Source organism: Propithecus coquereli, unplaced genomic scaffold (assembly GCF_000956105.1).
Source record: "Propithecus coquereli isolate 6110/MARCELLA unplaced genomic scaffold, Pcoq_1.0 Scaffold427, whole genome shotgun sequence".
NCBI classification, from domain to species: Eukaryota; Metazoa; Chordata; class Mammalia; order Primates; family Indriidae; genus Propithecus; species Propithecus coquereli.
The window spans coordinates 1,780,004-1,801,992 of NW_012150030.1; positions in this window are offsets into that span (position 1 = coordinate 1,780,004).

Genomic DNA, 21,989 nt, shown 5'->3' on the forward strand with positions numbered 1-21,989 from the left:
TATCTACAAATAAAATAAAATATCTAGGAATAAACTTAACCAAAGAAGTAAAAGATCTCTATAATGAAAACTATAAAACATTGAAGAAAGAAATTGTAGAGGACATAAAAATTGGAAAGATATTCCATGCTTGTGGGTTGAAAGAATCAATAGTTTTAAAATGCCCATACTACCTAAAGCAGTCTACAGATTCAATGCAACCCCCATCAAAATACCAATGATATTCTTGACAGAAATAGAAAAAATAATCCTGAAATTCATATGGAACCATGAAAGACCCAGAATAGCCAAAGCCATCCTGAGCAAAAAGACCAAAACTGAAGCAATCACATTATCTGACTTCTAATTAACTACAGAGCTATAGTAACCAAAACAACATGGCACTGGCTGTTTGGATAGACCAGTGGAACAGAATAGAACATAGACCAATGGAACAGAATAGAACCCAGAAATAAATCCACACATCTATAATGTACTTATCTTTGACAAAGGTGTCAAGAACATACAGTGAAGAATATATCTTCAATAAATGGTGCTGGGAAAACTGGATATCCATATGTAGAAGAATGAAACTAGACCCTTATCTCTTGCCATATACAAAAATCAAATAAAAATGGATTAAAGACTTAAGTCTAAGACCTGAAGCTATGAATTACTAAAAGAAAATTTTGGAGAAATGCTTTAGGACATTGATCTGGGCAATGATTTCTTGAGTAATACCCCTAAAGCATAGGCAACCAAAGCAAAATTGGACAAATGGGATGACATCAAGCTAAAAAGCTTCTGTATAGCAAAGGAAACAATCAACAAAGTGAAGAGAACCCACAGAATGGGAGAAAATATTTGCAAACTACCTGTCTGACAAGGGATTAATAACTAGAATATATAAGGAGCTCTAACAACTCAATAGGAAAAAAATCAAACAATTTGATTAAAAGATAGGCAAAAGATCTGAATAGACATTTCTCAGAAGAAGACAAACAAATGGCCAACAAGTATATGAAAAAATGCTCAACATCATTAGTCATCAGAGAAATGCAAATCAAAACTACAATGAGATATCATCTCACCACAGTTAAAATAGCTTTCATAAAAAAGGTAGGTAATAACAAATGCTGGCAAGGATGTAGATAAAAGGGGACTCTCGTACACTATTGGTAGGAATGTAAATTATTGCAACCACTATGGAGAACAGTATGGAGGTTCCTCAAAAACTGAAAATAGAACTGCCATATGACCCAGAGATACCACTGCTGTGTATATATCCAAAAGAGGGGAAATCAGTATATCAAAAAGATATCTGCACTCCCATGTTTATTGCAATACTATTCACAATAGCCAAGGTTTGGAATAAGCCCAAGTGTCTGTCAACAGATGAATAGATAAAGAAATTGTGGTACATATACACAATGGAATATTATATAATCACAAAAAAGAACGAATTTTGACATTTGAAACAACATGGATGGAACTGGAGAACATTATGTTAAGTACAATAATCCAAGCAAAGAAAGACAAATCTCACATGTTCTGATTCATATGTGGAAGCTAAATATTAGAAACAATTATCTCACGGAGATGGAGAGTGGAATGATGGTGACCAGAGGCTGGGAAGGGTAGTGGGGAGAGGGTGATAAATTGGGGATGGTTAATGGGTGCAAAAATATAGTTAGATAGTTAGATAGAATGAACAATATTTGATAGCACAACAAAGCGACTAATCCATAATAAGTTAGGGTATATGTTAAAATAACTAAGAATGGAATTGAATGTTTCTAACAGAAGGAAATGATCCAAGGTGATGGATACCCCAATTATTCTGATTTGATTAATTCACATTGTATGCCTGTATCAAAACATCACATGTACCCTATAAAGATATACAGCTCTTATATACCCATAATAATTAAAAATAAATACAAAGAAAAAATGAAAAAAAATGGTATAACGTGTAGAGCACCTAGTACCTGACAGTATTTATCACATAGGATCTTAACATAAGACAAATAGTTATTATGATTACACATTTGCCTACTTTTGACAGATGTGACAAAAATGAAAGCCTGAGTCAGATATGGCCTGCAACCCTACAGATGCTGTTGAGAGGTCTGGCTGATACTGAAATGGAGCGTGACACGTCTTTAAGGGCCAAGTGAAATGGATTTCGTAATATATGGCCATACTTTGGATGGCTTCTCAGAAATTCAAGTCTCTTATGTACCTAAGGAAATAAAAAAGCCAAAAACTCCTGGCACCTGGCCTAACGGCCTAGATTCTTTTGGGTCAATATCATTTGTCCTCTTTGTTCTAATTTAATAGAGGTTAGGTCCTGACCACAGCTCTTTTCTACATTACTTCATCACTGGGACTCCTCCCTGAGTTTGCAGAGCACAGGACACAGAGGACAAACATAACCAAGACACCATATTCATGGGAAAGGGTCTGCAAAATTGAAATTAAGATACACTCATTCATTCTTTCATTTGCTCAACAAATATTTACTGAGCTCTGTGTACTGGGAATACATTGTGCATTGTGACAGTGACAAGTCATACAAATCTCTGCCCTCATGAGGGGTCAAACAACACATAAATCCATAAATAAGATAACTGCAGGTTGTGAGGAGTGTGATGAAGAAAGTAAGTGTGGTGGTGTGGCAGAGACTAACAGGAGTGTGTTTCACATGCAGGAGTAGTGAAGGAAGACTTCTCATTACGAGGAGATGTTCAAGATGAGACCAAAAAGCCAGCCGAGGGGAATAGTCAAGAGAGAAGCTTTCCCGACAGAGTCACAGTAAGGGTGCTGAGCTGGGAAAGTCTACAGAACTTCTAGAAAGCCCACATAACTAAAGTATAATGAAGGAAACAAGGGAAGAGAAAAGCAGGAGCTCAAACAACAGGACTTTGGAACCATGATAAGATATTTGAAAATTTTCAAAGGCTGTAGAAACCATTGAGAGCTTTGAAATAGAGAATAACACAAGCTGATTGACATTTTCAAAAGAATCGCTAAGGAGAGGACTGACGGGGGAGGATGAGGAGTGGGTGTAGTGGGACGGCTACGGGGTGGCATGGATGAAGGGATGGTAGCTTGTAATGAACGGAGAGGACTAGAGGGATGCAGAATATGTTTTGAAGGCAGAGCCAATAGGATTTGCTGATAAGTTACAGAGCGTGAGAGAAAGGAAAGAATCCTGGGTTTTGGCTTGATCAGCTGTACCAGAGGCTCTCTCATTTTCAGAGAAAGGGAAGACTGCAGTGTGATCAGCTGAGGAATGGGGTGAAGGAGAATCAATGTTCCACTTTGGAAACGTTAAGTTTGTGGTGTCAGCAAGACAGCTAAGCAAATACTCCAAGAATGCACGTGGATGTAGAAGAAAGTCTAGAACTCAGAGAAGAGGGCTAAGCTGGAGATAGATGTTTGAGAGTCTTCAGAAAATTGTTTGTATTTGAATCCAAGGGGGCGGATAAAATCGTATAGGGAAAGGAAGAAGGAAAAAGGGCACAGGGCCCACTCCTAGGAACTCCAAAATTCAGATGACTGTGGAAGAAAAGGAATGAGCAAAGGAAACCAAAAAGCCATGGCCATGAATTAGGAGGAAAACCAGAAGTGATGACTATGGGGACAAAAAAAAGTAAATGATGTAGGAACGAAGTCAAAGGCTGCTGAGAACTATTTGTAATCCCCAAACCTCTTTATATAATAGTCAACGACACCCATCAGGACAAGGTTGGTCCTGGCTAAATATCTTAGTGTTATATCTGTAAGTATTTAAGTGCCCGATGGGCAATTTATTTAGCATTTCTGAGTGTTAGTTTCCTCATTTGCAAAATAGGGACAGCGAGTGCACTTTATGGGCATTTGTAAACATTGAATAAGATAATTTATATTCACAGAATACCAGGTTTACAAGCTCAGTAAATGGCAGCTATTATTATGAAAAAGCATTTTGTTTGGAAACCAGAAGTCCCACATTCTAGTGAAGATCCTTCATTTAACAGCTCTTTCCTTGAGCAAATAATAATCATTGGAATTTCAATTTCCTCATAATGAAATGTGGACAGTAATTTCTGTCTCAACCCCCTTTTTCATAGGGCAGTCTGAGGATTAAATGGTGTAGTGAATGTGAGAGGGCTCTATAAGCTATTCAACGATAAGGATATATGCAGAATTTCTATTTTTCTAGCTTTCAAATCAGTTGAATATCTATACTTTAGGAGTGCTTGGGAATAGGTTTGAGGGAGGCAAAACTCTGAGAAGTGAAGCTTTTTAGCTGGCCCAACCATATCGGATTTAGGAGTAAGCTCTGCAGCTCTCTGTTTCCCATATGTTCTTTTGGAAAGATCCACAAAAATCAAGATACTGATGCAAGGAGAGGCAACTGGTTCCTGAGAACATGGGTTATCTTCCTAGGATATCTAATGCATTGTAGGTGCTCAGGACTTAGTCTTTGATGGATTGAAAATGTACAGGAAGCATAATCCAGAGCAAAAGAGATGCCTCTCTTCCACGTTGTAACCGTATCTCCTTCCCCAGTCCTTGATTCTGGATGAAGCAGACAGAGTGGGAAAAGAGAATTAAGAAAAATGGAAAGAGAAGGGAAATGGAATGATACATGGGCTGGGGGGAGAGAAACTCTGAGAATTGGGGTGAGAAAACACCATCCTCAAATTTAATTTGCTGGCGTGAAGGAATGCTGGGATGAAGGAATGTTGTAGGGAAGGGATGCTGAAGTGCCTCTGGGATAGTGATAAGATGTTTGCAGATGAAGAAACTAAAGTTAGAGAGGGGAAATGACTAATGCAGTGTTACATAGAAAGGCTGATATGTTAGAAATCATTGGTGATTTTCTGTAGTGTTATAAACAAAAAATCTTCATGTTATCCTTGACATCTGTTCCTCTGTCTCTCACATCCAAATTCAATCCATAAGCAAGTTCTGCTAAACCTGTTCCAAAATATGTCCAGAACCTGACCATTCCTCATTTCCTCTGCCACTGACTGCCATCCTAGTCAAGCCATCCTCCTCTCTCCCCGGAATTAGGGAATCGTCTCTTGCCGTCTCCTTGCCCCAGTACAACCTCTTCACACACCAGCCAGAATGATCCTTGTAAAAACTGAAGATCATGTTACCTTCCTGCTCACACATCCACCGACTTTCCATCTCATTCAGAGTAAAATTCAAAGAGCTGTCCACCACCTATGGAGCCCCGGATAAATCCACCTCACCACATGTCTCTCCTTTATTTCATATCCTGATGTTCCTTTGACAAACACAGCACAGTCCTACCTCAGGGACTTTGTACATGGTAGTTCCTGTTGCCTGGAACATTCTTTCCACAGATATCTGCATGGTTTACTTATTATTCCTGCAGGTCTACTCAAGGATCAACTTATCAGACCACTTTCCAGACCAAATTCTCTAAATTAGCACACACACCCTCCGCATTCCTGTCCTCTCCTCCACTTTCCTTTCCTTCTAGCATCTGTCACCATTGCACACATTTGCTTATTAGCTGTCTCCATTCACTAGAATGTAAATCCCATCAGAGCAGAAATTTGTTGTTTTCTCAATTCTTTATTTTTAATATCTGGTATGTAGTAGGCATTGAAGAAATGTTTGTTCAGTGTATGAATAAATGAAGCAAAACCTGATATCTCAGAGCAAAGGAGTGAAGACATTAGAAGTCTGAAAAAGATGTGGAGATATCTCTTCACTGTGTCATTTACCTGCTGTGAGATTTTAGACACAGTGGTCTCCACTTCTCTAGCCTATTACATGAAAATAATGTCCAACAATATTCCTTATAGAATTGTTATGAGGATTCAAGGAGACATGGAATTTCACTGCAATCAAGGCAAGAGAATTAACATCTATTGGACACACTCTGTGGTGCCCTTTACATGATATCATTCTTAAGGTCCTCTTGTAATATAGGTACCAGTTCCCCCATTTACACGGGATTAGTCTGAACCTCAGGGAGTTAAGTTACCCAAACAGTAAGTGTTGGAGTTGGGATTTTCATCTAGTGCTCTGTGACCCTTAAATTCATGTCCTTTTTACCACGGGCTACCTTCAAGTGTTGGCTGTTGTTTTCACCTTAGCATTAAGAACCAACTGTGGAAGCCACATTTGATAGCCACATGCTATTGAGTTGTTTTCATTGTACTGGAGAAAAAAGTCTTTTCCTTACCCATCACAAAGTCTATGGCTCAGTCACCAATAATGAAAGACAAATTAACAGGAGGAAAGCATACAAATTTATTTAATGTGACATGGGAACCTTCAGAAATAAAGATCCCCAAACCAGGGAAATCTGTGTATTTTTGTGCTGGATTTTGATGAGGAGTAGACAGTCATGCAGAAGTTTGAGAGGACAGAGGGGGTTTGATCTAATGATAATAAACTTGGGGGGTGCTTAGCAAGCCCTGTTTGTTTAGATTCTTCTTGTCATCTTTGTGTCTTTGAAGATTAGGATGTTTCTTTTTTCCCCCCTGGTATAGGGTGGGCACCTCTGGAACGAAGGTTTTATGACCTTAGAGGAAGCCAGCTAGGTTTCATGGCCTGCTCCAGGGCAGAAAGGGTGAGGGGAGGCGGAGAAGGACTTTCCCGCATCTGCTGTTTCCTCAAATGCTAAGGTGCCCTATTTTGGGGTAGTGCGTCTTAAACTTCATCATCATCATCAAATCTTGATAAAAGGACAACAATGTGAAAGAAGAGATTTTAGCAGGTAAAACTTGTGTCTCCTTGTGTTAAATCTTGCAAAGGAAACTACAGCTGACCCTCCTGAAGGAGTGGTAGCCAACCTGCAGCGTCAGCAACAGCTTCTCTGCCTGACCAGGAGGCATGACTAGTGAAAAAAACATTCTGTGAGATTCAACAGCTACTCTCACAGCTCTTCAGCAGATGGTGAGTTTGCCATTTAGGCCTCTGCAGCCTTCCTTTATGGGTGGCCAAATGGAGCCAGAGGCACCGAGTCACAGCAAAATCCTGGCTTTCCTCTTTAGAGCCCTCTGCAGTCCTTTCTAATGCACGTTGTGATCGCCACCCATGGCTCAGGGAGTTTCATATTTAGCTCTCTGTGTTCCAGAGACATTCTCAGTGAACAGTGTCTTCTCCCCTTCAGGGTTTCTGGGCCGGCTGAGTCTAGATGAGTCATCTGCAATGAAGGAATGCCGCTGTTCCCACAGAAAGCCCCATGGATGTGGATCTGCATCTTGCAAATCTTACTTTCATTTTGGTTATATCAGTGGGTAAAAGTGCTTTTTTAAAACACAATAAATTGCTTTAACAAGCAGGGGTTCTCATTTGTTTCTCAGCTTAGGTACGGTGACAAGTCTAGGGAAATAAATTGGTTTCTTAAACCAGTAGTTCTCACACTTTTCAAGTTCGTGATGTTTTCAGTGGCCTGACTTGAAAGGATTAAAAGACTCATGTAACAACAGTAAGTCAGTCAGCAGTCATTACTGATCAGTCTGAAAGAAAATAATATTGTCTTATATTACTATATTTTTTCAGTATTTTCTTGGTCTCTCAGCGACACTGTTGCTGTTTGATGTTAATAGAAAGATTGACTACCTTAACTGCTCATTCTAATATACATAGAAGACAATGTTCTCAGTGCTCTAGTAAAGGCTTCTTTCTTCGGCACCTGTTTGATCCTGTGATAAGTCCTTTCCAGTTCACAGCAAGTTTGCTCTGCCCCGTACCATGTTGTACAACCCACTGAATGCAGTGCTTAGTTTGGCAGGCCTTGGCTACCTTTAGTGAAAGCCAAGATGTATTTGGCATATCGATCAAATTTTGGATACATATGTGTGCTATGTCATACTATTTGTAAACCATTGGTCTGGACAATTGCAGTCCAAGATCATGCTGACTTTCTCTCTTCCTTCCTGTTTTCTTCTTTTACTTGTGACTGTATTTAACTTCCATTTTTGCCTAGATTGTGTGTGTGTGTGTGTGTGTGTTTCTCCCAGGATACCAATCATCCTTTCCTCTGGGTCAAATGAGCTCACATAATAATATCTGAACACAACTCTGGCTCTCAATAAAGGAATCCAGTTTAGAGAAATCAAATTAGTCAAAAAAATATGAGTTTGATTCCCAGCTGCTTAGTAATTGGATGGTGTTGATCTGAACTCCCCCCATTCTTTCCTCTGTGAAATACAGATGGTGATGAAACCTGCCTGTGAAAATTAGATGAGACAATATGTGGATCACATGTAGCACAGACCATGGTGCTTAGGCAGTGTTAATTTCCTTTCCTTTCCTCTCTGGCCCTCTCCTTTTATAGGTCCCTCTATGTTTCTGCAGACACCGCTGCTGAAAGACTTGGGTTAGGTCTAAAGAATGGACGAGTTAGAATTAACAGCCAACCAGCAAGCGAGAGTTAGGAACTGACTTTCTGATGGCCCCTTCTTAATACACCTGGATTAGATTTTTTTTTTCAGGAAAATCTCAGTAATTCCATTTTTTCTTGGCCTGCGTTTTCCTAATCCTATACAGCAGGATTGAGGAAGAAGAAGAATGAAGTAGGGAATGTACGGGTAAGAGCTAATAAAAGGGTGCATTGAGCTGCTCATACTTGGTATCAACTGAGACTGTTACCTGATCTCATGGAACTTTCTTCCGAGACCATAAAAATGACTGCTTCTCACATCAGTCCTCCATAGAAGGAAGGGAGGAGAATGTATTCATTAGCTCCCATTTCTCACTGGTCAAGTGTTAATTTTTTACACTTCTGGGTTGTACATTTGTGGTACCTAGCAGGTTCCATGTCATTTCATCCTTCAGCATTGACTGGGGCAGGAGGCAAGATGTGCCTAGTGTGGGCATGTGAAAAATGCTGTTAGGTTGTGCCTATATGAAATTAGTCAGAATCCAACCAGTGTTTGTTAGTGCAGTGACTGCTGGTGCTGGAACAAGTGTGACAATGACAGAAATGGGTGAGGCTGAGAGAATCAGAAGCAGCCATGGGTTGTACATGATACAGTTCACCCCTTGCCCTAGTCATATCAATCCACATATTCTCATTATATCTGGCTTCCATACTACAATAAAAAACTCGTGTGTGTGTGTGTGTGTGTGTGTGTTTGTATGTGTGTATGTGTGTGTGTGTGTGTGTGTGTGTGTGTGTGTGTGTAAGGATGCAGCCATTTCTTTAGCAAAAGGGGAGGTCCAATCAATAATAGAGTCTGCTTCAAGGTGGTGACCAGTTATAATATCTGAAAAGACTTAAGCCAAGAGTGAATCAAGCTGTAATTTCTGTTGCTACAACTGATCCCAAGAGTATAATAGGTATCTATCATCTCCTTTCTTCACCATCTATTCTAGAATTCTTTCATCTTCAGTTGTTTGCCTGCTGGGGTAACATGAATCCTCAGCTCTGAGGGTTTGTATTTATAGTTGCCTTGTCCTTATCAGGCTCTGGCTGCTACAACTGATCATTTGCTGGGCATAACACCACCAAGAGATACCTCAGTAAATTCCAGGGTTCCTTTTTTATCCCTGTTGTACAGCAGCATTTCTGGATTCTTTCTCATGATAATCAGGACCAATTATTCCTGAAAAGACGTTAATACCTTTCTTTGTCCTACAAGTAACTCCAAGTCAAGGTGGATAGATCAGAGCTTTAAGTTCAGTAGGAAACTTTCTGTGTTACCTGACAGAAACTTTCCCTTATTCCACTCTATCATCTGATCCCTCAGAACCAGAATCTCTAACCTTGTAGAACCTAAGATTGGAAAGTACAAATTCTGTGAGTTTTACAAATGGTGATGAGAGAACCTGATTTTGTTTTGATCCTGTGTTTCCCAGATCCGTGTATTCTTGCTATTTGGGATAAATCGCTACCGTATAATTTGCCATTTGTCCGTACAGACTCTACATCCCAGAGAAAGGCAGCCATTCTTGAGCTGGTGCTTTAGCTTAGTTGTTAGCAGAGCTTTCCACTGCTCTACTACACAGCTTCTCTTGGTGAAGATGTACAAAGAAAGACAAGTGGATCTTGTATTCATGCATCCATTGGAGCATTCCCTTTGGCATAGTAGGAATTTTGCTCCAAGAGAATGCTGAATGGAATACAAAGTGAATATAAGCGTAATACAAAGTGGGTGGTGGTGCTGAGGAAGGCAAACTAATGTTATAAGTAGATTTCTGTTTTAATGAGACCAAATCACTGCCTTTTTCATAGTGGAAGTGGCCCATTTAATTGACCTACTGCTAAACTTGAGGTTGCCTCAAGGGATGGTGCCATACTGATGGCTTAGAATTAGTCTCTTCTGCTAGGATACTGGACATTCACCATGACAGTAGCTAGATCTGACTTGGTGAGAGGAAGTCCATGCTGTTAGACCCATTCAGTGTCTCCATTGCTGCCACATGGCCATTACATCAATTGGCCCATTTCATCAGCCATGGTTGCTAAGGAAAGGGGCAAGCTGATATCCATAGAAAGAGTCATTCTGTCCCCTTCATTGTTGAGAGCCTCTCTGCAGTGAGTGCTCTCTAATGAGCACTAATATGAGACACAAAGATCTATATACTTTGTGCTCAGTGCTACAGATTCATTTATATACTTCTTCCCTGGAATTCCTTGGCTTTGATCTTCAGTGTCATGTTGTCCAGGCCCCCCAACAATAGTGAAGTCATTCACCACTTACCAGGATCTATGTGGGTCTGTACCTGAAGCCACATCTCATCCTGCAAGAACTAAATGACCAAGTGTACTCATAGCGGCTCTGCCCACTGGGAGGATTTCCCTTTACCACTGTCCTCTAGCAATACTCCTGAGTGGGGTTGTAATGACAATTGTTCATTTTTAGTCAGCACCAACATATTATGCCAACCCATCTGTGAACCAAGCCCAAGTTCTTTTCCTCCTCTGACAATTGGTCGTAGGGAGCCCCCTATAAACTATAGGCTTGAGTTTTAGAAAAGGCATTAATGCAATAGGGGTAGATGACTTGGAAGTCTGAGCTACCTGTTTATGAAATTTACTTGTGCCTTCTTCAATCACTTGGATCCAATCTCTAATGTAGCATTTGCATAAAACAATGGATTGCCCTGCAACTGCTCAAACTTATAACACAGTAGATCAAATAATATGCCTCATATGATGGGCTCCTCTGGTCTTACAATCATTGATGTCAGTACTCGGCCCCTCCTAGGGGCCAATAGAATGTCAAGCATTGATTTTCAAACAGCTACAAAAGCCATGGCCTTACTCTCAAGCTCTAGGAGACACTGTAACAACTCTTCTGTTGGGGCTTGCCTGGTCCCCCACCCATCATTTTCATCTGCTACTGTTACCTTTGGTACATGGCCTGAGACTGCAGATGGGTACCCAGCCTCAACTTGCTGCAACCTCCTTTCTTACTCTGGGATTCATGTGAAACCAGCAACCTTCTGAGTCCCCTGATAAATGGATTGGAGCAGTGTTCCTAAGTGTAGAGTATGTTACCTCCAAAGCTCAAAGAAGCCAACTTAGTGCTTGGAGGTGTAACTTTTTCTTAGTGGTAGGAGGTGTAAGACACAACAACTTGTTTTTATCTTAGAGATGTGCTGTTTAATAGAGTAGCCACTAGCCCCATGTGGCTATTTAAATAAATTTAAATAAATAAAAAAATATGCATATAAATTCAGTTCCACAGTTTTACTAGCCATATTTCAAGTGCTCAATAGCCACATGGAGTAGCTACTCTGCTGGACAGCACAGATATAGAACATTTCTATTATGGCAGAAAGTTCTATTGGACAGCATTACCTTAGAGGCTCTGTCCCCACATGGCAGGTTAATATATGAACCCAGGTCTATCTGGTGCTGAAGCCCATGCTTTTTCTACTTCAGCAAGTTGCAGAGGGACTGGGTTTAAGCAGATGCTTCTCCACTGTGGTGTCCAAGGGCAACATGAGCTCTGCAATCAGATTTTTGTGCAATTAAGTTTTTGTGCATGCAATATGGCTGGCTACACATTCTCTTTGCATTTAGACAAATGAAAAAGGCATTTTATCTAAAGGCCAGTTCTGCAATGGTGGCCCTCTATATCTGACCTATTTTTCTTGGTTTCAGTGGACTCAGAAAGCTGTTTACTTTTTAAAGAAAGTTTTCATACAGCTCAGAAATATTAAGAATTTTTTCCAAAGAAACAGGGATGACAAGAATTCTGTGGCAGACAGCTGATTCTCTCTGAATGCTGTGGTTCTGCATTTCCATCTATACTCCATGAAAGGCAAGGATCATTGTCCCCACAGATGCAGCTGAATGGCAGCTGGAGAATGAATGGACAGGAAAAACACTCTCCTCCCTCTAATAACACCACTTACACCAGACAGGCGAGGTTCTCTTCTGAATGTGGTAAAGACATGCTGTTATGATAAGAGTAATTATTATACATTAGTTAAAATCCCATTTAGGGAGCGGTATATTGCTGCTATTTTGAAAGAGGTTTGCTAACCCTCCAAGTTTGAGGGAGAGATTAATTAGTGTCAATGAAGGATCTCCAAGATAAAAACAAATTAAACCTCCTCATCCAGCCTTGCCTGGGTGTCCTTGAGTTGCTGCTTCCTTTGTGAAAGGGACAATGTTTGGTCTGATCTATTCTGATTAGAAAGAAGGAAAGGGAACTCAAATTGGCTAGGGCGTCTGATGTACCAGACACCATGATAGTTCCTTTCAAAGAAGGAGGCACCTTTGAACTAGGTTTCCCATTGTTCTCACCAGACCGCTGTAGAACATTTGCTAAATTGAGGCATTTGTGCCCTAGGACTATCTCTGTGACACAGACTGAATCATCTGTTTTGAGTGGATCCTCCCAACCCATTCTGGATTATTTACTTCCATTTCATTCACACAGGTGAAACAAAACAGGGGGTTAAAAAAACACACTTCAGTTGTTTCTCTTAAGCTCTCACTTGAGTACTAAAAGCATTTGCTTCAGGATTGCTGGCTTGGAGAATATTTTAAAAAATATGGCAGCAGGTCCAACTCCTACCTGAAATAAGTGTTGTGGCTTTTATCCCTTGTTCAGTTCCACTGGCTAAAATATTTCATCATCTCTCCAAACTTACAGCCAGGTTTTATGAGACAGACCTCATTTCATTTACTGAAACTATTGTCAGTTAAAGCAAGTCATTACATATGAATTTAAACGCATTTTGACCTTTTTTTAATCTTTGTGAGATTTATTATGCTAAATTAATTGAAAAATCATAAAACGCCTTACACCATGTGCATCCTTTTAGTTTCAAGAAATATGTGCTCCTATCATACAAATCTTTACCTGTTCTGTTTATTTCAATTGATTTTGCTAGTGGCGGACCTTAGACCAATTATTCTGAACTCTCTGAGTTTTTTCTTAAAAAAAAAAGGGTAAGATTCACTTCATAGGGTTCCAATGAGCATCAAATAGGATGATGTATAAAAGCATTTAGTGACTTCACCTTCATATCGAGATGGCATAACAGAGGCCAGATTTACCCTCCTGGCTGAAACAACCAACAACTGGCTAAAATATATGAAATAGTCATTTTTAAGACACTAGGCGACTTGCAACAAAGGACAGTGATTCCTGAGAGATGGGAAACAAACAAAGTAAGCCCTGTAATTGCCCCCAGCTTATTGCCTTGAGGAGTTTCTAAGTAGTGCAGTAGAGAAGAGGAACCCAGGCAAAGTAAACTTTGGAATAAAAAATATTACCAGGAATAGGAAATGTCATTTCATAATGATAAAGGGATCATTCCATCAAGAAGGCATAACAATCTTAAACATATATTAACCTAATAACAGAGCTTCAAAGTGTGTGAAGCAAAACCTGACAGCACTGCAATGATAAATAGATCAGTCCACAGCTAGGTTGCTCATCTTAAACAGCTTTCAGTTTCGACTGAGTGACAGAGAAGTCAACACTACGACAGAATAGAAAACTCAGAATGATTTAAAAGTAATCTATAAAGGCTAATAAATGAAAAAATGAGTGAAGAACAGCTAAGCCGCATTTGTGAGAGAGCAGATGAGGGTGATGGAACATCAGGGACACCGCGAAAGGGGGTAAGGAGGAAGTGGAGTGCTGCAGAGAGGTGCTGGAAGTGCAGAAGAGCACTGGCACACTCGGGTGATGTGCACAGTGTGACAGGATACGGCACTAGACAGGAGTGCACAGCATGGACAGGGCTGAGAGCTGCAAGATGCCCGCCACGAGTATTTCTCCCTTCCTGCCACATGCACTCCTCAAACTAACCATTTTGTGAGATTGCCTTCCTTCAAGATTGAACCAGATGCTTGGTAAAATTATAACCTGATTTTACCTGGGTAAAAATCTAAAAGGGCAGGATAAGCTACTGCCCAAAATTCTGTGCTTTAACACCATAAAAATTTCATTTTCTTTCATGTGACAATCCAATAGAGATCTGCGGAAGGGTTCTGTTGCGTGTGGTCATTCAGGAACCCAGGCTCATTTTACCTTGTGTCTCTGGTCTTCTTTCCATTTTCCAAATTCTGTCCACCTAGCTAGTAGGTGGGGAAGGAGAACCAAGATTACACGAAGGAAGTTTTTAATGTTTTAGATCTACATTTGGCACATGCCACGTGGGTTCACATTCCATTTGCTGAAATTCAGACACATGGTTTCAACTAATTGCAGGATGTGGTCCAGCCATGTGCCCAGAAGAAAAGCAGAACACTGGTATTTGTTAACAGCAGCAATCTCTACAACAGATGTCTTTATCCTGTCTATTTATTAATGCTGTGGGAACCACACTGCTTTGTTGAACACCGAGCCTAACTCTCAATTTATTTCCTAAGTGAATTCAGTGGTTTTTTATTATAGTAAACGCTCATGGGAAGAATTTTCTCTGGACTTAAACGTGAATATTTTCTAACATCATTGAATGGAAATAAAATATCATACAAAGTTATAAAAAGGCTTAATACATTCTCAAGTCTCAGAATATTAGAGGAGAACAAAAGAACCCGACAAATCACCAAATTCAGTCCCCTAATTTTGGAGTTAAGTAAACTGAGACCAAGAGAGGCCAAATTATGTGTCCAAATCTAGGTAGACAATTAGTAAGAGAGCCAAGTTTGAACCTTAATTGATGTGATCTCATGCTTTAAAGTGCAAACAAGAATTTAACACATCAAGATAAAAAGTCTCCACGTTATTCTTTTAAAAGGCATGAAACAAGTAAATAGTCCAGAAATCTAGTAAGTCATTAATTACATTGCATAAAGGAAATGTGTTTATTTTTGATAGACATTTTGCTATTTTAGTTGATGAGATAACAGCAGTCTATCAAAGAAGTGCCTGATGCCCATGAATTAATGAATGGGATTACTATAGCAGTGGAGATGGGTTTTTTTTTTTTTTTTTAGGAAATAGTTGAACAATTTTCTTGGCTTTCATAAATATAAATTTAGATCACATCAAAAATATGACTATGTATAGCCCTTTGCTTTTAGGACAGCAACACTTTTTCAGTACCTATAGACTTTCTTTGTAGTAAATGTTTTTTTATTCTTATCTAAGTGCCACCATTTCTCTCCTGTTTTTCTTCATCTTTTGTATTACACCACAATACCTCACTTACCTGATACCAGAGATTAAGGGATTCCACATGAATGGATTTTCCAGGCAAATAAAGTTTACCCACATTATCAAAGTTTAATAATTTTAGAAGGAAATCTTTCTAGATTGTACCATATACTTATCTATCACCTAAAAAAGAGTCTTGGTATCTTCCCTTTAATACAGGTCTTGGTAATTGAGAGTGGAGGGTTGAAGCCAGAGTGTTTAGATTTAAGTCCTGGCTCTGACTCTTACAAGCTGTGTTACCTGAAGCCCGTTACAGCCTCAATTTCCTCATTTGTGAAATGAGAACATTAGTATATTCATCTTAAGGTAGTGGTGATGATTGAAAGTTAGCATATGTAAGGCACTTAAAATAGCGTGTGGCATATAATAATAATAGCCCACACTGTGGAGGGGCTAGTGGGAGGGAAGATAATAATTATTGGAATACACAAGTACATTTACCGACCTGTGATAAGCGATAGAAAATAAAGTACTCTAACGCTATTAGAGTGTTAACAAGGGAACCAGTTAGCCTGGCATTTTGTTATAGAATTCTTTACATTTTAGTTTCTCCCATCAATGTGTGAATTTTTTGAAAGCAAAAAGCATGTCTTAATCTTTCTTCTGTAACTGTCAGTAAGCGCAATCTCTGGCGCATAGCAGGGGCTCGAGATTACTTTGCAAAGAGAGATTAAAGGAAAGGAAGAAAAAATTCTACAGGTATCACCATGAGAATATAAAGATATTTGAAGCAAATATTCTGCAGGGGGTGGAGAATTATGCTCCCTGGTGACCCTGCCACCTGCAGAGGTGCAGTACCTCCCGCATGGGGTCAGCATCCCAGTGATCCCTGGTGGCTGCAACTTAATGAGGATGTATCCATTTATGCATTAAGGCTCACGCGCTTTGTTCAAAACAGTCCCTCAGGTCTTCCCGAAGGACTGGTTTGCTTATTTTATACAAGATTCTTAGAATACCGCTGACATGTTTGATAATCAGGGAGTCTTGAGAAGGGGGGTGCTTATCTTGGGGAAAGGCAGCAAGCTATATTTGAAGGCAGGTTTTCCTCTTCTGTTGGGAGCTGAGCAGTTTGAAAACAGGCTGTCTTCAGTTTTGCTTGGAATCCAGGGTGAAGGAGGGGATACATGAATGCAATATGGAAGGGGCTTGCTGTTCTCCTGGCCTAGGGGCTGAACTGCTTCCACAGGCAACCTGGAAGGAGCCTCCCACTTTATACCGGAGGAAAGAGAGAAGCAGGTGGCCAGGTGCTGTGCCCCAGGTCACACAGCGGCAGAGCCTGAAGACCTCAGACCTGTATGCTCCCAGTCTGACACCCCACACCACCACAAATGGGGATTGGGAAAGTAGGAATCAACTTAAAAAAAAATCTAAGAATAAGTAAGGAAAGAGAAGGGAGAGACTGAATTGTTTGGATCTCCAATTTTAAATTACGTTAACCCAATGAATGCCTATTTTTAAAAATGCAATCAAAATGGTGAATGATAATGACACCTGTGTACTATTTATTATTTGCTAGGCATCATTCTGAGAGTCTTATATGTATAAATTCATTTAACTTCCCATGACAACTCCGTGGCCTAGGTTCTATTATTATCATCTCTATTTCACACATGAGGAAAACTGAAGCCTGACAGCTCAAGCAACTTGCCCAAGGTCACACATTTAGTAGGCGGAAGAGTTAAAGATTTAGTTACATATCTGTGGGGCCTGCAGGGCTTGGGGGAGGCGTGCTCCCTGGCTGGCTGGTGGCTGGTGGCTGCTCCAGGCCCAAGCGCTCTCTCTAGTCCGTGGATGGGGGTGTCCAGCTGGGCCCAGGGCTCAGTTGCCCTCTCCTGCTTCAGTCAAGATCCCCGTAGTCTGGGTGTCCTTGACATAGAACTGGTTTCTGCATATAGGTTTATGACACGTTTCTTACATTTTTGTGTTTTCAGTGGGGCAGTGCCCTGGCAATTGCTGACATTGCTCTCTATATGTCTCTTTACAGTCACCTGCAGAGAGCACTCTTAAACTGAAACCTTAGAGGAATAAAGAATTTTAGGTTTTCCTAGATACAAAATAGAATTTCAGAAGCACAGTAAGTTTTGGGTCCTATCTTCAGCTTTCTTTATATCAGTGGAAATCCACTCAGGTATTAGAAATAAGGACCAGAAAAAAGTTAATTAACCATGATGGAGGAATCATGGGACTAATTTGCTTCAAGAAATACCAGAATTATGAAAATCTCAGAATTGTTTACAACCCCTCAGGCCTGGAAAATCATCTGCAAATGTTAAGATATGTCCAAATAAGAAAGCATCCACATTGAGCTGAGAGCACAGGTTACTACCCTGGACACCATAAAGGTGAAAAGTAGGTAAAAAAAAAAATGTTAAAGAAAGGAAGAGTCATTACTGAATGCCTAATATGCACTAGGTGCTTTCTATCCTTGTAGGATGTATTTCTCTGTCCCTTTAGCCTGGTCCCATTCTCATCTATAGGAGGGACAGATGTTTTAACATTATTACATCTCAAAACTATGCTAGGAGAGGAAATTAAGATCAAGAAGAGAGTCTTGTTTCATTTCAGGAGCTCCACGCAGAAGGCTCCTGGAATAGGACTTGTCCCACCTTGTCTGGGACCCAGGACAGATGATGGAATAGAAAAAGAAAGTATGGAGGAAATAGAGAAGGCAAAGTCTGTGTGGATTGAAAGACAGACAGTTGGGAACAGTAGCCAAACAGTTCGTAGCTTCGCCGGATTTCACTGTGACCCAGCTGCAAGAAAAGTGGGCTTTCTGGTAATAGTTGATAGGTGCCTGTCCCTCCAGATGTCGTATTACATAAAGGCAATACTGTCAAAATAGCCTCTGAGCTAAATATTATATTTATATAAATAAATAGCCTGAGATCTAGGAACTTACCCAAGATCAGACAGCCAGTATAAGGCAGAGTAGGACCTAAAACCAAGATGTGGGGTTTTGAAACTGATACATTTTCCATTATTATTAGTGGTTAAATATGCTGGTTAAACATCCAACCTAGCCCACAAATCTCCCCCCTTTCCTCATAAGTTAACTGAGTTAGGGTACTAGTTGTGCATCCAAGTTCTCCATGCCTTTCCTGCTCCTCGGTTCCTCCTGCCAGAGGCTCAGGCCCCTGGTGCTGCCCTGGAAGAGGACGGCAAAGCCAGGCAATGTCCGTCCGGAAGTCCGGGGAGGGTTGAGCGAGTGGCCTTGCCAGGTGGAGTCAGTGGAGGAACACAGGAGTGTTAGTGGGTTCCCAGGGCCCCTTTTCATCCCTGAGGTGCTCAGTAACGGGCTATCAATACCATCCCAAAATAGAAAGCATCAAACAGTCCAGGCTTTGGCTTTGAGTCGCCACTGAGGTGGCCAGCGCAGGAAGCATTAGCACATTTTTCTTTTCTAGGAATAAAAGAACCGCAACTGTGTCCTTGAGTGTGTTAAACAATGTTAACTAGAGGGAGGGGTCAGGAGAGAGGTACGTGCGGTGGTTTGTAGGCAGGAGATGAGAGAAACCACATGACGCATTTGCCCGGCACTAATGGATCTGAAGCGAGGAGCCTAGAGGCCAAGGGCACCGCTGTCTTGAAATGAGAAGAACTGAGAACAAGGGAAGTCCATTAGTGTCATGTTTGTGTTTCTCCTCCCCTGAAGCTGGATTCTGGGCTCTCAGGGAGAAAAGACCAACAATTTTCATCCTCAAGAGCTTTGCCCATTAGTGTGAAATTATCCCAGTAGGGAAAAGTCAAAAAACCCAGCGGTGTAAGTGGAGGCATTCAGAAGCGTACTAGGAAGCCTCTTTCCTCTGCCCAGGCCAAGCTCGGACGTCTTAGGAAGATGATTAGTTGATAATTGGGGCAGGGCTTGCTCCTTCACATTCTACACCTGCAGACTCTAAGCAAGAGATCACCTTACCCGTGTAGGGTGTGAATCAAGTCCTACTAACTAAAAAGTCATCAAAAGTCATTAAAATTGCAATGTGACCTGTTAATCAAGAACTTCATGTACCTAAGCTCTGAGCCATTACTAATTTCACTAAAACAAAATTGCTTTAATCTACAGAAATCAAAAATAGCACCATTAAAATAATAATAATATCTAATATTTGTGAGTACTTGCTCGGGGTCAGGTATCAAGTACTGTACAAGTTCTAATCCATTTAACTCTTATAGTAATAATGGCAAGAGGTAGAAAATTGTCATATCTCCACTTTTGAAGAACACAGGCACAGTGGAGCAAGTGTTTCATCATCTGTAGCCACTTAACAAACTATTGCAATACTTTGTGGCCTAAAACAACAATTTATGGCTATTATCTCATGTTCCTGGGGGAGCAGGAATTTGGATAGGACACAGCAGAGGTAGCGCTACTCTGCTGTATGAAGTCTAGGACCACAGCTGGGATGACATGACTAGCTGGGGGCTGGTTTCTCCGCATGGCTAGCTTGAGCGTCCCCATAGCATGGTGGCCTCAGGGTAGTTGTACTTCATCCATGGCACCCCAGGACAAGTGTACCAAGAGGCCTGAGTGGAAGCCACAGGGCTTCTTATGACATAGCCTCAGAACTCCTAGAAGGTGACTTCTGCCACAGACAAGTCACTAGACTAGCCAAGATGAAGAGAAAGGAAATTAGATTCTACTTCTAAATAGGAGGAATATCAACAAATTCAAGAGCATTTAAAATCTACCATAGTAAGTGATCAAGTCATATAGCCAGTAAGCTGAAAAACAGCATCTTAAACCAGACACACTTAACCATTAAATCTGGAAGTTGAATTTACATATTACAGGGGCAAATCTAGCGTATGATAGATATTCCAGCATTCATTTGTAATATAGTAGTTTGAAAAATTCACAACTTTTTCTAAAGATGCAATGTTTCTTGACTTTCCCCCTTCCTTAAACATTCGTTAAACACTAACTTTGTGCCAGGCAGTCTCCTAGTTGTTAGGGATAAAAAGTCGACAAACTGCTGTCCCTGCTTTTAAATGTCTCATAGTCTAATGAGGGGGATAAATATGTACTTAAATATTGTTCCATGTGATTAACACCACATGATAGAAGCTAATATAGAAACTGAGGAGGAAATACCTAATTTTAACTTAGAGGTCTGGGAAGGCTTTCTGAAGGACATAAATTTTGAATTATATCAGAGAAGGATTAAGAGGAGTTTGCCAGGTGTTATGGACTGAACGTTTGTGTCCCACCAAAGGTCTTATGTTGAAGCCCCGGTCCCCAGTGTGACTGTATTTGAAGATGGGGCTTTTAGGAAGTTATTAAGGCTAAATGAGGTTGTGAGGATGGAGCCCTGATCTGATAAAATTAATGTTCTTACGAGAAGAGACACCAGAGAGCTCATGCTTTCTGTGCCGTGTAAGGACACGGCGAGAAAGTGGCCTTTTGTGAAGCCAGGAAGAGAGCTCTCCCAGAAACTGAATTGGCTGGAACCTTGATCTTGGACTTCTAGCCCCAGACCTGTGAGAACGTAAATTTGTGTTGTTTAAGGCACGCAGTATGTAATATTTTGTTATGGCAGCCCCAGCTGACTTAGGAACCAGGTAAAAAGGGAAGGAAGAGTATTCCAAAGAGAAGCAACAAATTAGTTAAGTGAGAGGAGATTTAGAAGGGCCAGGCATGCAGAGAACCAGCAGTAGTTTATCGGGGCTGAAGTACAGGGTATTTGTCGGGGAGCAGTGGGAAACAGACCACAAAGGTGCAAAATCTGAGTGCTTTGACCTCCTTAAACTGACCTCTGCTTTTCTCATTATGTGAGATAAATTTCCACATGGTTTGAACCACCTTGACAAAAGTTTTCTATTCTTTGTATTCAAGAGTGTTGAATCATTTAGGATGAATTTTGGCTGCATGTTACAAAAATCCCAGGATAATCATGATTTGAACAGTACAGAATTTTTATTACTTTTTAATATAAAAAAGTACTGAAGTTTGTAGTCCAGGGCAGGCGTATGCTCCATGCTGGCAAAAACCTGGGACCCTTTATCAAATTGTTATGGTATTCTCAAGAGGTAGCTTCAGGATCATGTCGCAAGGTCCAGCTATCATGTCTACATTCCTACTGCGAAGATGGAAGGATGTGGCTCGCACATCTTGCATTTTACAGACATAGAAACCACACATGACACTTCTGCTTGTATGCCATTGGTCAGAAATTAATCACCCGGGAGCGAATCTGTGGTTGCTTGAAAAATGTTTTTACTTTGGATAGTTATACTTCCTGGCAAAAATCTGCTAGTTTTTACTAAAGAAGAGAAGTAGAGATATTGAGGAATGCTTACTAGTCTTCACCACCTAGAGAATCTACCTAAATTATCTAGATGATGGTGTCATGGCATGGTGGACAGTGAGAGGAGAGTGGAGATTTTCAGGGGGAATTTTGT